Here is a 14,918-nt window from a genome sequence, read left to right on the forward strand (position 1 = left end):
TACCAATAAAAATGTAACACCCCGAAATCGTGGCCGTCACTTGGGTCGAATACGAGGTGTTATCGGGCTTAATTCATCATTTATACAGCTCAAACAATTTATTTTAAAACTCCCAGACAAGCCGTCAATCTGCGTTATAGTCACTTAAAAATTCGTATCTTGAGTATCGAAACTCGAAATCAAATTTTGTAAATTTTTCCTGAAACTAGGCTCATATATATATCTAATAAAAGTTTTATAGAATTTTTGGTTGGGCCAATTAGTACATTTTATTTGTTAAAATCTCCCCTGTTTCAGGGTTCGACTACTCTGACCTCTGAGCATTACGACTTAGATATCTCCCTACAAAGGGCTTCAATGCCTATGCAGCTTGTCTCTAATGAAACTAGACTCAATAATGAATCTGCACATATAAAGGATGACTTCTAATTATCTCTACAAAATTTATGGTGAATTTCCAAAGTCAGAATAGGGGATCCAGAAATCGCTCTGGCCCTGTTTCACAAAAATTTAAACATCTCATAAAACATAGCTCATATGGTCGTTTCGTTTCTTCCATATGAAAATAGACTCGTCCAGATTCAATTACATAATTTATTCATTATTTAATTCCATTTCTACTATTTTTAGTGAGTTTTCAATTTCACATCACTACTGCTGTCTGCATATATTATTAGAGTAAGTTTTACCTATTAGAGTAATTTAACATACATATCACCAAGTATGATCATGACTAGCCATACCAAAGGCTAATCATTACCAAGCATCTCCTTACTACTCAATAACCATATCATGAGTGTAACATCGGAAATGATTAGCCATGACAAACGGCATAATAATCAAATAGACTTTAACTATTACTTATAACTAAGTATCATAAGACCAAATCCAACTTAACATTTATGCCATTTTCGCATGGCTAAAAGTATATATACCAAAGTTCAAACAAAACATAATAGCCTATACATGCCGAAATGTTCCCTTAGACCAACTAAGAAGAAGATACCAAAAAGTTGCAAGCTGGTGTGATGACTTCGACGATGGTCCCGAGCACACAAAAATGGATCAAAGGAACCTAAATAAGTGACAAATAAACGCACCAAATGAGTATATAACGCAGTAAGTCATAAGCATTACACTGCCGTCCATTTATAAAGTATCATAAAAGAAAACAAATAATGCAAGATTAGGTCCTCCATCCATACCGACTATGCTATAATTTCACGTACATTTATCATTACATGCTCTCAACTAGCCAAGCCTCCATTGACATCTCGTATGATATTCGATATGATATTTGATGCATTTCCACACATCATTTTATTTTCGTTTAGATTATACTAATAATAGCATTTCATCTATTCCACAATAATCTTATGTTCCTAACTTCAAATATAATCACCGCATAGGTTCAAGACTTACCAAGCTCAGTTCCAAATATAAACATAACGTCTATTCCTCATGAACTCAAAGTATCTACTCATTCCGCTGTCCATGATCTACTCGATAAAGCCGTACACTTAACGTTAATAATTATTAGAAAATATATAGTAAGTCCGCACACTTAGTGCTTAATAATCAAACTCGCACACTTAGTGCCAATCTCATTATCGTAAATGTTTATACCCGCACACTTAGTGCCGAAATCAACAACTCAATACATCTCACTCCTTTTTACACTCGATAATTTTGTCACTACATGCATTTATATATCATTCCATTCGGCATAAGTACATAGGTATTATGATTATTTAAATCAATACAAAATATATGCTTAATAACTTACCCTGTGTTGGGTAAAACGGTTCCAACTCGGCTACTCGATGTTCTTTCTTTTGCCTTTGCTTGATTCTCCTCCTTTAACCTCTTGAGCTTAATCAATAAATTAACTAGTTTAACCGTCTTGCTAAATATTTATATCAAAATATTAATGATTTCATATCATAGGAGATACATGACTAATTCTTATCTTCCTACCATATGTTTTTGAGCTATTCGGCTAATAACCATATGCTATCACCCTACTATCAATAATCCAATCACACATGCATATATATATATAATTGGACATTCGGCAACCACCCTTGCTAATTACTCATTTTTAGTCAATTATATATATAATCCAAAAGTAATATCACGAATGGGCATACATTTATATATATATAGCCGAATGTGCAAAACTTAGACTCAACATCACCTATGCTCTTAATTTGATGGCCGAATATGCATATATATATGATATCAACTATACTATCATCTTTAATTCATCTAAACACAAAATTTCATCTCATGAACACTTGACCGAATTTTTCCTAATCTAGCATGGCTTCACATCTATTTGTAACATCCTATAAATCCACATATACCACATTTCTACATAAATTTTCTTTCACTTTTCCACTACTTCCATTCACAACATCAAAAGCACCATACTCTTAGCATTTACCTCTTCCTAACCATATGCCATCTAAGTACCCCTTTAGGTAGAAAATTAACATATGGGTTGTAATAAGACATTTGCTACTAACTAGATTTTCACAAGAATTTAGTAAAAGTAACATAAATCCTACCTTAATCAACCCCTTTGAGTTGGCCAAATGTCTAGAGCATTTCTTCCTTCCTCCTCCTAACTCACGGCAATTGCAAAAAAAAAAGAAGATGAATACTCCCTCTTCCTTCCTTATTTTATTCATCTTTTCTTTTTAATTCCTTTCTTTAATTTATTTTAATTGTTAACTAATAAAAGAATTGCATTGAAATTCAACCTAGTGGATGGGCATCATGGCTTGGCCGACCACTACTTGGGTTTTTGGGCAATTTGAAATGCAAACCCAAGTTTCCTCACTTTGTTATTATTTGATCCTTACATATTCCCCTATCATATTTTCTTAAGTTCTCAACTAATTCAATCACACGAAATTCACATTCATAAGTCTAAATTAAAACATCAAATTTTCACACATGCACTAATATACATAGAGGATATGCAACCAAATTTTAAATAAATTTTGGGACTCGGTCTTGTGGCCCCGAAACCACATTCTGACTAGGGTCGAATTAGGACTGTAAAAATGACATATGTACATGAATAAATCAATTCAAACACACTTATGTGTATATCGAATTACCTCGTATGGATTCGAATAAACAGAATCGGCTACTCGACGACTTTCAACTTTCCCCGATCTAATTCCGTTTTCTTTGGTTCTTGATCTATATCAATTCAAATTTAACTTATTCACTTTCACATTCATTCAAATCAATCCAAAAACATATATTTAGGGCACTTTACAAACTAGCCCTCATATTTTCACATTTTGACACTTTAGTCCCTATTTCGCAAAATCACAATATACACATAATTTCTTTATAACATGTCTAGTCAAATTTTCATATAGCTCATACTAGCCCACATATTTCATTTATTTCATATTTTAGTCCCTCAAAATCTCCTTTTTACAATTTAGTTCAAATTATTCAAATTCATGAAAAATTTCAAAGACAAAACATGTTAACCCAAAACATATGTTCTATTTATCAACCACTAACTTCACAAAACTCATAGCTTCATCAATGGCATAACTTAAAATCATCAACAAAATAAAAAATTAGGGTATGGGCTTGATAGTATACAAAGCAACGATTACAAAAACATAGAAATTATAAAAAACGAAACAAAACTCATACCTTAATCAAGAAAATCAATGGCCAAACCCTAGAGTTCTTATTCTTTCTTTTTCTTTGTGTAATTTCGCTAAGACAAGTGAAAATAAAGCTTTAATTTTGCTTATGTTTTATTATAAACATTATAATAACCATTTTACCAATTTAACCTTACTAAAATAAATATTTAAGCTTATAATGGATGTCCAAAAATGTCCATTTAATATATCAATGGTCTAGTTGCATCTTAAAGACCTCACATTTAACATGACAAATCAATTAGGCACTTAATCAAATAGAAGGCTACATTTGCATTTTCTGCAATTAAGTCCTTTTATCAAATTAAACACACAAATGATCAAATTTTTATATGAAACTTTTACACATGCTTAACCACATAGTATAAGCATGAAAAGTAATATTAAAATATTTTTTGACTCAAATTTGTGGTTTCAAAACCACTATTCTGAATAGGGTCTAAACTGGACTGTTACAAATTCAATCAGAGGAAAATACCTTTCCCAATTACCTTCAACTTCAAGTACACAACATCGAAGCATGTCTTCCAAATTCTGAATCATATGTTCAGATTGATCATCTGTATGAAAATGAAATCCGGTACTAAAATGTAACCGTATACCCAAAGTTTCTTGTAACTTGTTTCAGAATTGGAATATGAAATGTAGATCTCTATCAAAATAACAGAAGCTAGCACATTATATAATCTGAAAATCTCAAAAATAGATCATTCAAGCAATCTATCAAGTGTGAAATCCACTCATTCTAGAATGGAATATGCAGGCTTCGTCAAAAAATTGACAATTACACTTTTTCATAGACAGGGATAATCCTAATATAAAATTTATGGTAACTTTGTCCCATTTCCATTTTGGTATTTTCAATGACTATGCCTATCTTCAAAATATCATCCTTATCTTGCTGGCACACCCAACATATAAATACAGATTTAGAAATACTACATTTCATTTTGAATTACTAATACATCTTTTTCAAATCATTATGCACTTTATTATTTTCCAGATAAACAGATATAGTACTACTGTGATAATTCATGTAAAATTTTCTATAAAAGTTCCAAATTATTCGGTACACAGACTCTGTCTCTGAATGACAGACATTTATCAAATCTATTTTGAAATTTTGACTAAGAAATTATTTCACACTGTATTCATTTCACTTACAACTCGTTACCACTTTTCTGGGCTTCACAAATCTGTTGTAGAAACATCGTTAAGTTCTATACTCAGTTAAAATTGAGCTATTATCAGACAATCGTAATCGATATCCATGGCTTGCAAAGTATATAGAGATTTTCTACTCAAAACATCTGTAACCACATTCGTTCTTTCCAAGTGATATACAATTGTCAAATCATAATCTTTTAACAATTCAAGTCATATACGCTATCTCAAAGTCAATTTTTTTTGTAACATCAGGCACTTAAACTTTTATAATCGGTGAATATATGACTTTTTTTCACCAAACAGGTAATGTTGTCAGATTTCAATACAAAAACAATAACCGTCAATTCTAGATCATGTATCAAGTAACTCTTTCCATGTGGTTTTTAACTATCTATGTAACGCCCCAAAATTCTATGTAATTGTTTTTGTATGTTTGTGACACAAATATCTGTCTGCTTTAGTGGTTAAGTGTTCTGATAAGTGTCTGACAAGTCTTGGGTTCAAGCCTTGGTTTATGCAAAAGTTTTGTTTTTGGAAGATTAAACCCTGTCTCTAGTCAGTAGGTCTTTTAAATTAATGTGTTTATAACATGACAGAATGGGCGTATGGTAGTTACTTGAAGCCTGAGGTTTAAATCCTGGTAGGCACAATTGAGTGTTTATTTTACTGCTGTGCTGTGGGAGTATTGTCTTTTGACCGAAACACTGAAATGTTTAAATGGATTTTGAATTGAGTAGTTGAGAGGGGAATGGATGGCATGGAGGGATTTTAGGAGAAAAGCATGGGGAGTTGAGGTGAGAGGGAGTGGTGTGCTGAATTTGAACTTTAGGCACTCAAAGAAATCAGTTTTGTAGAAAGAATTCGGCTTTGGTGAGTTTGAGCACTCCATTTTGGCTGCTGGGAACATTTTGGTTCTTTTCTTTTCCTTTGGAGGCCGATTGGTGCTAGGAATTTTGGTGGTGTCTTTAGTTTTGGCTTATTTCGGGTTTTCACTTCTTTGCAAATCCCTTACTTGTCATTCTTGCTCTCCTTCCCCCTTTCACAATTCCTTTGAGTCTATCAATTCTTTGGCTGCTTCTCCTTGCCTTTTCCTCTCTCTCTCACTCGATTTTGTTCCTTGATTGAATACCTTTCGTTCCTTTCTAAATCTCTGGTTGTTCTTTGGCCGAATACCTTGTCTTGTCTTCTCTTCTCTCTTTCGCAATTCTTCCCTCCTTGCAACTTAAGGTTAGGCTGAATACTTCCATTCTTTTTTTTCAGTTTTGGGATATTGTTATTTGACCAACCAGATGTGTGTGTACGCGGTTATTTTCTCTCTTTCTCTCTTTCTGTTGTATTAATAGTTTTCATCTAACATTTTCATTTGTTACCATTTATGGCTAGGGACGTGTTGGTGCTAGCCTTGCTTTTGTCATGTGGGTACTCATTTTAGGGATAGGTCGATTGATTCCTTTCCCTAGAATCGATTTGTGTTCTCAGTAAGTGGTTTACACTTTGGTTCTAAGTGTTTGTGTGAACGATATGATTAAGAGTAATGGGTTTCGATTGGAATGCAGGTGATTTCTATAGGCCTGAAACCAGTCTTTTGTATCGGTTGCAGCGTGGAAAGGCTTAATCGTTCGATCAAGGCAAGTATTAAGTCATATCTTCGATTGTTATAAAAGGGATCTTTTATTCCTGTTGGTTTTAAGCATGACTAATGTTGGACATGGAACTGTCCTTTGTTTTAGGTGCGGTTCATCTCAAGAGGGGGTTGTGTACCTAGAATCCTAACAGGTGTGTACAAACGTGTAAACTGAAAAATATATAGGATTTTTCCTATATAAATTATCACCTTTTTACTTGAATTTATTGTTAAAACCAAGTAATTGTTTAATAAACTAATGAAATATGTGAAAATATGAAAACAGGACATAGAAATTATTACAATGTGATTTTATGCTTTATTATATAGCTTTCATGCATAAAAAGGCTTATTTTATATTAAATTGAGCATATTATATTTTTATGACATAAAGTGGGCCATGCATGATTAAATTAAATAATAAAATATAAAACTATATTTAATAATTCATTTTAAAATATTTCATTAATAATTTGGCTTTTAATTAATTTAATTTAGTAAAACTTAATTCTTTGGTCCTCTAACTTATTGTTTTATTTTTAGACAGGTCTAAGAGCTTTAATTTGATTACAAAATCCTCCAAATGGAGGGCCAAGTCAACCCAAAATTCTATTGAATATGGAGGTTCATAAACCATCTTTTGGTTTAATTACACAAGGTTCTTGAAGAGTTGAAGAAATTAGAGATTTGCCCGAAGATTTACTAGTGACTGAGTCTTAATCCTGAGTTGTTGTGGCACTCAAATTGACCAAGAATCAAGCAAAATCAACCACATTCCCTCAATTCATGGCTGGCCACCCTTGTAAGGAGTTTTGAAAGATGGACACTCCTATTTTTAGCAAACTAGCTCCCATGCCTCACCTATAAATAAGAGCCCCTTTCTCACTTTTTCAATCATCCCTCAGTCATTTGCCATTCTCTCCTCTCTCAATTCTCTTAGGTTTCTTAGCCCTCATGCCTATCATCTTTGCATAAATATTTTGAGAAAATTAGCCTCTTAAAGAACCCTTGGTCGACCACCTCAGAGAGCCATCAGCAAAGGAGCAAAGTGAAGGAACGAAGGAGCCCTCATTAGTCAGAGTCTTGGGTGACAACCACTCTGAATTGGGTTTAATCTTTCTTACTTTAATTTAATTCAAGAATGTGTGCTATGTGTTCTTTGTTCTTGTTTACAAAAATGATAGCTTAATTTTATTTAAGCTAGGATGACTGCTTTGATTTAATAAAAATTATTTGATTCAAGCTTATAATATTTGTGCCTCAATCGATCATGTTTTCAATTAAAATCAAGTATGTATTTCGTTCATATGTGATTGAAATGCACCTGAATTAGCTGAGCGATCCTAACCAGACGACGGCTAATGGACACATAATTGAAATGTGCATGCTTAATTTAGATCCTAACCTGATTAAATTGTAGGTTGCATAACACCCTAATCGGGCTCTATTTTCTGCATAGTTTTTAGATTTGTGTGATTAAACTGTTTCAAACCTAACACGTCCCTATTACCCTACATGAATACTAAGAAACGCTTAGTAAATAAGGATCAGTAAAATGCGTATTTACTAAGCAAAGGATTCCGAAAGGACCTAACATGGTTTCCAAACTAATGAAAGATTGAGTTGCCATGGAATAATTTTTCCGAATATTGATAAGCATGTTGATAATAATTTGAGTTTAATTAAATTAATTGTCCTAGATTATTTATGTTATAATTGTTGCTTATTATGTTAATTCTGCTAAAATCTATCTCATTCATATAGTTTTCATAATTAGGATAAATTGCATTAGGGATCATTGCATTTAGTTTCATATACTTAGTTTTTCATCACTTCTCAATTATATTGTTTTTATTTATCAAATTGTTAATACACTTTTACAAATTAAGTGACTTAGCACAAATACAATCCCTGTGGAGATGATAACTTGATACTTACTTATTACTTGATAACGACTGTGTACACTTGCACAAACTAGAGCGTTACAAGTTTTTGCCGCCGTTGCCGGGGATTGTCAACTATTTCCATAGTCATTTTTTGTGAAATTATTTATTTTCAATTTGGTTATTTCTAACAATACTAACTTATTATTTTTAATTTTGTAATTTTCTTTCCAGGTGTTTATGAGCATAGATAGGATTATTGATTTACTCCTAGTAGACCCTAAAATTGAGCGAACTATTAGACAAAGAAGACATGAACGAATAGCTTAGAGACAGAACGAGATGGACCCTGGAAATCAAAAACAGGACCAAGGTAATGAAGCCGAACATGTACGAAATCCTATCCTCATTGCTGATGATAGGGATCGATGCATTAGATAATATGCTGTGCTGCTTTTCAATGAGTTAAATCCAGGAATTAGAAGTCCAGATATTGAGGCAACCCAATTCGAATTGAAACTAGTGATGTTTCAAATGCTACAAACTGTGGGCAAATTTAGTGGTATGCCCATGGAAGATCCACATCTCCACCTTCGATTGTTTATGAAGGTGAGTAATTCATTCAAGATAGTCGATGTGACTGAAGACACACTGAGGTTGAAGTTGTTTCCGTACTCATTGTGAGATAGAGCACGAGCATGGCTCAATTCATTTCCACCAAGTTCTATATCTACATGGAAAGAATTAGCAGAGAGATTTTTGGTTAAGTATTTCCCGCCTAGTAAAAATGCTAAGTTGAGGAACGAGATCACAACTTTCCAACAATTGGATGACGAGTCTTTGTATGAGGCTTAGGAGCGATTCAAGGAGTTACTTCGTAAGTGTCCTCATCATGGGATTCCTCATTGTATCCAGTTGGAGACATTCTATAATGGTTTCAATCAACATACAAGATTGATGTTAGATGATTCTGCGAATGGTGCAATTTTGTCTAAGTCTTATAATGAGGCTTATGAGATCATTGAGAGGATCACGAGCAACAACTATCAATGGCTAACACATCGAACAACTTCAGGAAGACGTGTAGTTAGAGTTCATGAAGTTGATGCTCTGACTTTGTTACCAGCTCTTGTGTTGTCTATTTCCTCTATGTTAAAGCCTTTTACCACTAATGGCGCTAATAATTTTGCAGTTCAGCCACCAAGTCAATTTGAAGTAGTTTCCTATGTGTACTGTGGGAAAGGTCATTCTTTTAAGAATTGCCCATTGAATCCCGAGTTGGTATACTATGTGGGGAACCAACATCAAAATAGGAGTGGACAAGGACCCCGGTCCAACTTCTATAATCCTTCATGGAATAATCACCCAAACTTTTCTTGTAGCAACCAAGGAAATGAACCAAACAACAACTTTATGCAGCATAAACCTAACCAATCTCAGGGGTTTAATTAGCAAGCTCCAAAACCACCTCAAGTTGAATCATTAAATAGTTTGGAGAACTTGTTGAAAGCATACATGGCGAAGAATAATGCTTTGATCCAGAGTCAAGTAGCAACACTAAAAAATTTGGAAAACCAAATGGGTCAGTTAGCTATGGAGCTTCATAATAGACCACAAGGAACCTTGCCAAGCGATACTGAGAATCCAAGAAATTTGGGTAAAGTACATATCAAGGCAGTGGCATTGCAAAGTGGTAAAATTCTGCAACCCCAATTGATTGATGTTGTGGACAAGCCTGTTGAAAAGGGGGAAAGTCAACCAACTATTGAAGTCCCTACACCAAAAGAGTCAGAATCTACAAAGACTGACAAGGTAAATCCTAACTTAGTGAATTCAAATACTTTAACATCTTCTTTGGATGCAGATTTACCTACTCAGAAGAGTTGTCTGATTCAACCGAAAGTTCCATCACCTCCATATCCACAAAGATTGCAGCAACTCAAGCAGAAACAAGAGGTGCAATTCAAGAAGTTTTTGGATGTTCTGAAGCAATTACACATCAATATTCCATTGGTGGAGGCTTTAGAAAAAATGCCAAATTATGTGAAGTTTATGAAGGATGTATTATCCAAGAAGAAACGATTGAGTGAGTATGAGACAATAGCTCTGACAAAAGAGTGCAGTGTGTTCCTGCAGAACAAGCTGCCACCAAAATTGAACGATCCAGGGAGCTTTACGATACCCTGTAACATTTGTGAATCTTATTATGGTAAAGATTTGTATGACTTAGAAGCTAGTATCAACTTGATGCCTAACTTTATTTTCAAGATGCTAGGGATAGGAGAAGTAAGACCTACAACTGTGACACTCCAGCTAGTGGATCGCTCCTTAGCATACCCCGAAGGAAAGATCGAGGATGTTTTGGTAAGAGTTGATAAATTTATTTTTCCTACTAATTTCATTATTCTAGATTTTGAAGCAAATAAGGAAGTGCCAATTATCCTTGGGAGACCTTTCCTAGCTACGGGAAGAACGTTAATTCATGGGCAGAAAGGCGAACTCACCATGCGAGTTCAAGACGATCAGGTAACTTTTAACATTTTGAAAGCGATGAAATTTCCCGATCCGACAGAAGAGTGCTCAGTTATGGAAGAAATAGAAACCTTGATTTCTATGGAAAGCCATCTTGAAGAACATCCATTGGAGAAAGCCTTAGGGTTTGACCCTTTGGAGGATGAAAAAGGAGAAGAAACCATAGTTGTGATGGAAGCCAACCCTAGGAATTTTATTCAATCCATACGGTTTGAACCATTGGAGTTAGAAGTCAGAGAATTAGTGCAACCCAAATTGTCAATAGAAGAACCACCTAGACTCGAACTAAAGGTACCAAAGTTGCAGTATTTACTGACCATACGGCCATTATATACATGGTAACGAAGAAAGATACAAAACCAAGGCTAATTCGTTGGATACTTTTACTCCAAGAATCTGACCTTGAGATCCAAGACAGAAAAGGTGTTGAAAATCAAGTAGCTGATCATCTGTTGAGGTTGGAGCAAGATGAGGTAACTTGATCACATGTGCCTATCAACGAGAATTTCCTAGATGAGCACTTATTTAATGTGAGTCAAATTCATGAAACACCTTGGTTTGTTAATTTTGCTTATTATCTTGCATGTCGAATAATTCCTTGAGAATTGACATACCAACAAAGGAAGAAATTCCTTCATGATAGTCGGTATTATTTCCGAGATGACCCGTTCTTGTTTAAACAGTGTGCAGATAATATAATCTGAAAGTGTGTAGCTGAAAGTGAGATTGATGAGATCTTACATCATTGCCATTCATCTCCAAGTGGGGGACACTTTGGTGGTTCACGTATAACAAAAAAGATTTTGAAAGCAGGTTTCTTTTGGCCTACACTATTCAAAGATGCTTATGCTTATATGAAGAACTGTGATAGATGCCAAAGGAGCAGAAACATATTATGGAGGAATGAGATGCCCTTAACAAACATTTTAGAGATTGAATTACCCGACGTATGGGGCATTGACTTCTTAGGACTGTTTCCTTGTTAATATGGGAACAAGTGCATCTTAGTTGCTGTGGATTACGTGTCCAAATGGGTTGAAGCTGAAACATACCCTATAAATGATGCTAAGGTAGTCATGCGATTCCTACATAAGCATGTGTTTACACGATTTGGGACACCAAAAGCTATTATTAGTGATGAAGGTTCTCACTTTGTGAACAAATGGCTTAAGTGGTTGCTTGACAAATATGATGTGAAACACAATATTCCTACTGCTTATCACCCTCAGTCTAATGGGCAAGTTGAAAGAGTGAACCGTGAGATCAAAGGTATCTTTGAAAAGGTAGTATGCCTTAGCAGAAAAGATTGGTCTCGAAGGCTCGAGATGCATTATAGGCCTATTGAACAGCATTTAAGACATCGTTAAGAATGAATCCTTATTGGTTGGTTTTTGGGAAGGCATGTCATTTTCCATTAGAGTTGGTGAATAGAGCTCACTAGGCTTTGAAGAAATTGAACTTTGATCTTAAGCAAGTCGGTGAGAGAAAGATGTTACAACTGGATGAGTTGGAAGAGTTGAGGTTGTTTCCTATAAGAATGCCAAAATGTGTAAATAAAGATAAAAAAATATGGCATGATAGTCATATACGACCTCACGAGTTTAAAGAAGGTCAGAAGGTTTTATTGTTAAATTCAAGGCTGAAGTTATTTCCTAGGAAGCTGAAATCCTGATGAAAAGGACCTTATACCATATATCAAGTTTATCCTTATGGAGCTGTTGAATTATACGACATCACGGAGGTACGTTTAAAGTTAATGGTCTACGTCTCAAACATTATTGGGATGGTGAAGTTGAGCAAGTTGAATCCTCGTTCAAATTAACAGGCCCTTGATTTTTCACAAACTTGTTTTGTAAATAAATAAATAATTAGGATTTGTTTTCTTAAATTAGTACATTTAGTTAATTTTGTCTAAGGAGATTGGAACTTAAGCGGGAACGTTGTGACCTCTCCAACCTTTCCTGGGAATTAATTTAATGTAATTTATGGAGAAGAAATTTTCTAATTAAGATTTAAAATTTCTTTTAGTTTCATTTGTTTTGTTTAAATTTTAAATTTTTATGTTAATAAAGGGGGTCAAATTTGGCCCAAGTACTAATCAGTTTCTTTAGTAAGATACAGTCTGAATTTGGGGCCTAAGACAGCAAAAAAAGGAAAAATTCCACACCTATTGCCACCACTTCCATTGCTTTCCGCCCAAGTAACCCTAATGTAGCTAAGTTTTTGCTACATGTTGCCCTAAATTTTCCCTATATAAACCCCTCTTCATTCTACAATTTTTCATATCCCTCAAAGCAATTTGCTTAAACCCCAAAAAAATCCCTAAACTTTTCTCTTGTACCGTCAACCTCAAATCACGAAAGAAACCCCAGTTCTTTTCCCCTTTGTCGAAATCTCTTATTGTCCCAACAATGAAATCACTGGGGCATCAACGTCGCTGTTGCACGTAGTCGTTATCATCGCCACACACCACCATTGCTGCCGTATATTACCTTCGCTGCCGTAACCTCTTCACCGTTGCAAGGTTTACTGAGCAAGTCCTGCCCACTTTCCAATTTCTCTTCTTCCCCTGTAAGCAAAACTTTGCCAATTTTTTGGGAAATTACCATGTCCTGCAAAAGAACTAGATCGTCAAAGACTACTCCTGAAAACCAGATTGTGATCGATGAAGAAGTGAAAGAGAGATTTGACTCAATTTTCAAGCAATAACCTATGATGTTGGAAAAAGGTTTAAACTTAAAGAGTAATGACTTGATGGTTGTCCCTGTGCGAATTAGAAAGACAATCAATGCTCTCAAGTGGGAATGATTTTGTGATGCTCGCTCACTTTTCGATGATGAACTAGTTCGAGAGTTCTATGTAATTTTGACCACACAAGATACCACTGAGGTCATCGTTTGGAAGAAAAAGGTACCTATTACCTCTAAGTCCATCAATGATTTGTTTAACTTACCTAATGTTGAAGAAGATGAGGATTACCCTTTGATGAACAACATCAATTGGGATTTTCTTCAACAAGTGTTTGATGTTGTAACAAATCTGGGATCTCAATGGATTATAAGAAAGTATGGGAGCCATTCTTGCCGAAAGGAATACCTAAAACCAGTAGCAAAGGTATGGTTTTGTAACACCCCAAATTTGGACCTAGAAGTATTGGGCCTTGAGTGCGGGTCATAAGGAGGTTGTATATAGGTATTTAATTGTGCAAAGAAATAACACAATTAAATGTCTACTTTGGTGGTTAATGGCCCTGAGAAGTGTTAGAGAAATCTTGGGTTCAAACTTGGGCTTTAGCAAAAATTTTGGTATTAAGAGAAAAAAAACCTGGATGCTTGGATGAGGGTTTTTAAATTATTGTGTTAAATAAATGACACAAGGAAGCTTGTAGTCTAGTGGTTGTGGCATCATTAAGGTTGTATGGGAGCCTGGGTTCAAGCCTTGGCTCTTGCAATTTATTTTGGTTTTTTTAAGGGAACTTGGACTTTGGCCTTTAGACCTTATAATTAATTGGGGATAAAATATGACACAAAAAGCCTTGTGGCTTAGTGGCAAGTAGCGTATGGAGCATCTAAGGAGAGGCATGGGTTTGAATCCCATGGCAAGAAAGGAGCATTTATTTTGCTAACAGGGGGCGGCAAGAGTTGGTGTTGAGTTTAAACTCTGATGTTGGAGGGATCCCACATCGGGAAGCTAACATAAGAGTGGTTGCGAAGCTGGCTTTAAATAGAGGGAACCATGAGGAGAGGAAAGGTACCTTTTCTTGGCTGATCCCTTTCGCTGTATGGTGTGCTCGTTTGGGTTGGGCGTCGGCTAAGAGTGCTTGGAGCATGGGTTAACTCCAGTCTCCTATCTGGTGTGTATTTTCTCGCTACTCTAGTTGTAGGATGGCTACTTCGGGCCGAAAGGGGTCATGTGGGCCTAATGGGCCTATGTGCCCAATTGGATAAGTTGTTTGATTGTGTAGTAAATATTGGACTAGGCTAGGTGAATCTCATATTTGTGGCTAGATTT

General features: G+C 35.1%; 1 non-coding gene across 1 annotated transcript; it reads right to left on the reverse strand.

Annotated features, from left to right (window-relative positions):
- Window positions 1-9,167: 9,167 nt before the first annotated feature.
- On the reverse strand, window positions 9,168-9,274 carry LOC121208904 (small nucleolar RNA R71). The gene has a single exon (XR_005904026.1). It is a non-coding gene; the product is annotated as a small nucleolar RNA R71 (small nucleolar RNA).
- Between the last annotated feature and the right edge of the window lie 5,644 nt (window positions 9,275-14,918).

Source organism: Gossypium hirsutum, chromosome A10, assembly GCF_007990345.1.
Source record: "Gossypium hirsutum isolate 1008001.06 chromosome A10, Gossypium_hirsutum_v2.1, whole genome shotgun sequence".
NCBI lineage: Eukaryota > Viridiplantae > Streptophyta > Magnoliopsida > Malvales > Malvaceae > Gossypium > Gossypium hirsutum.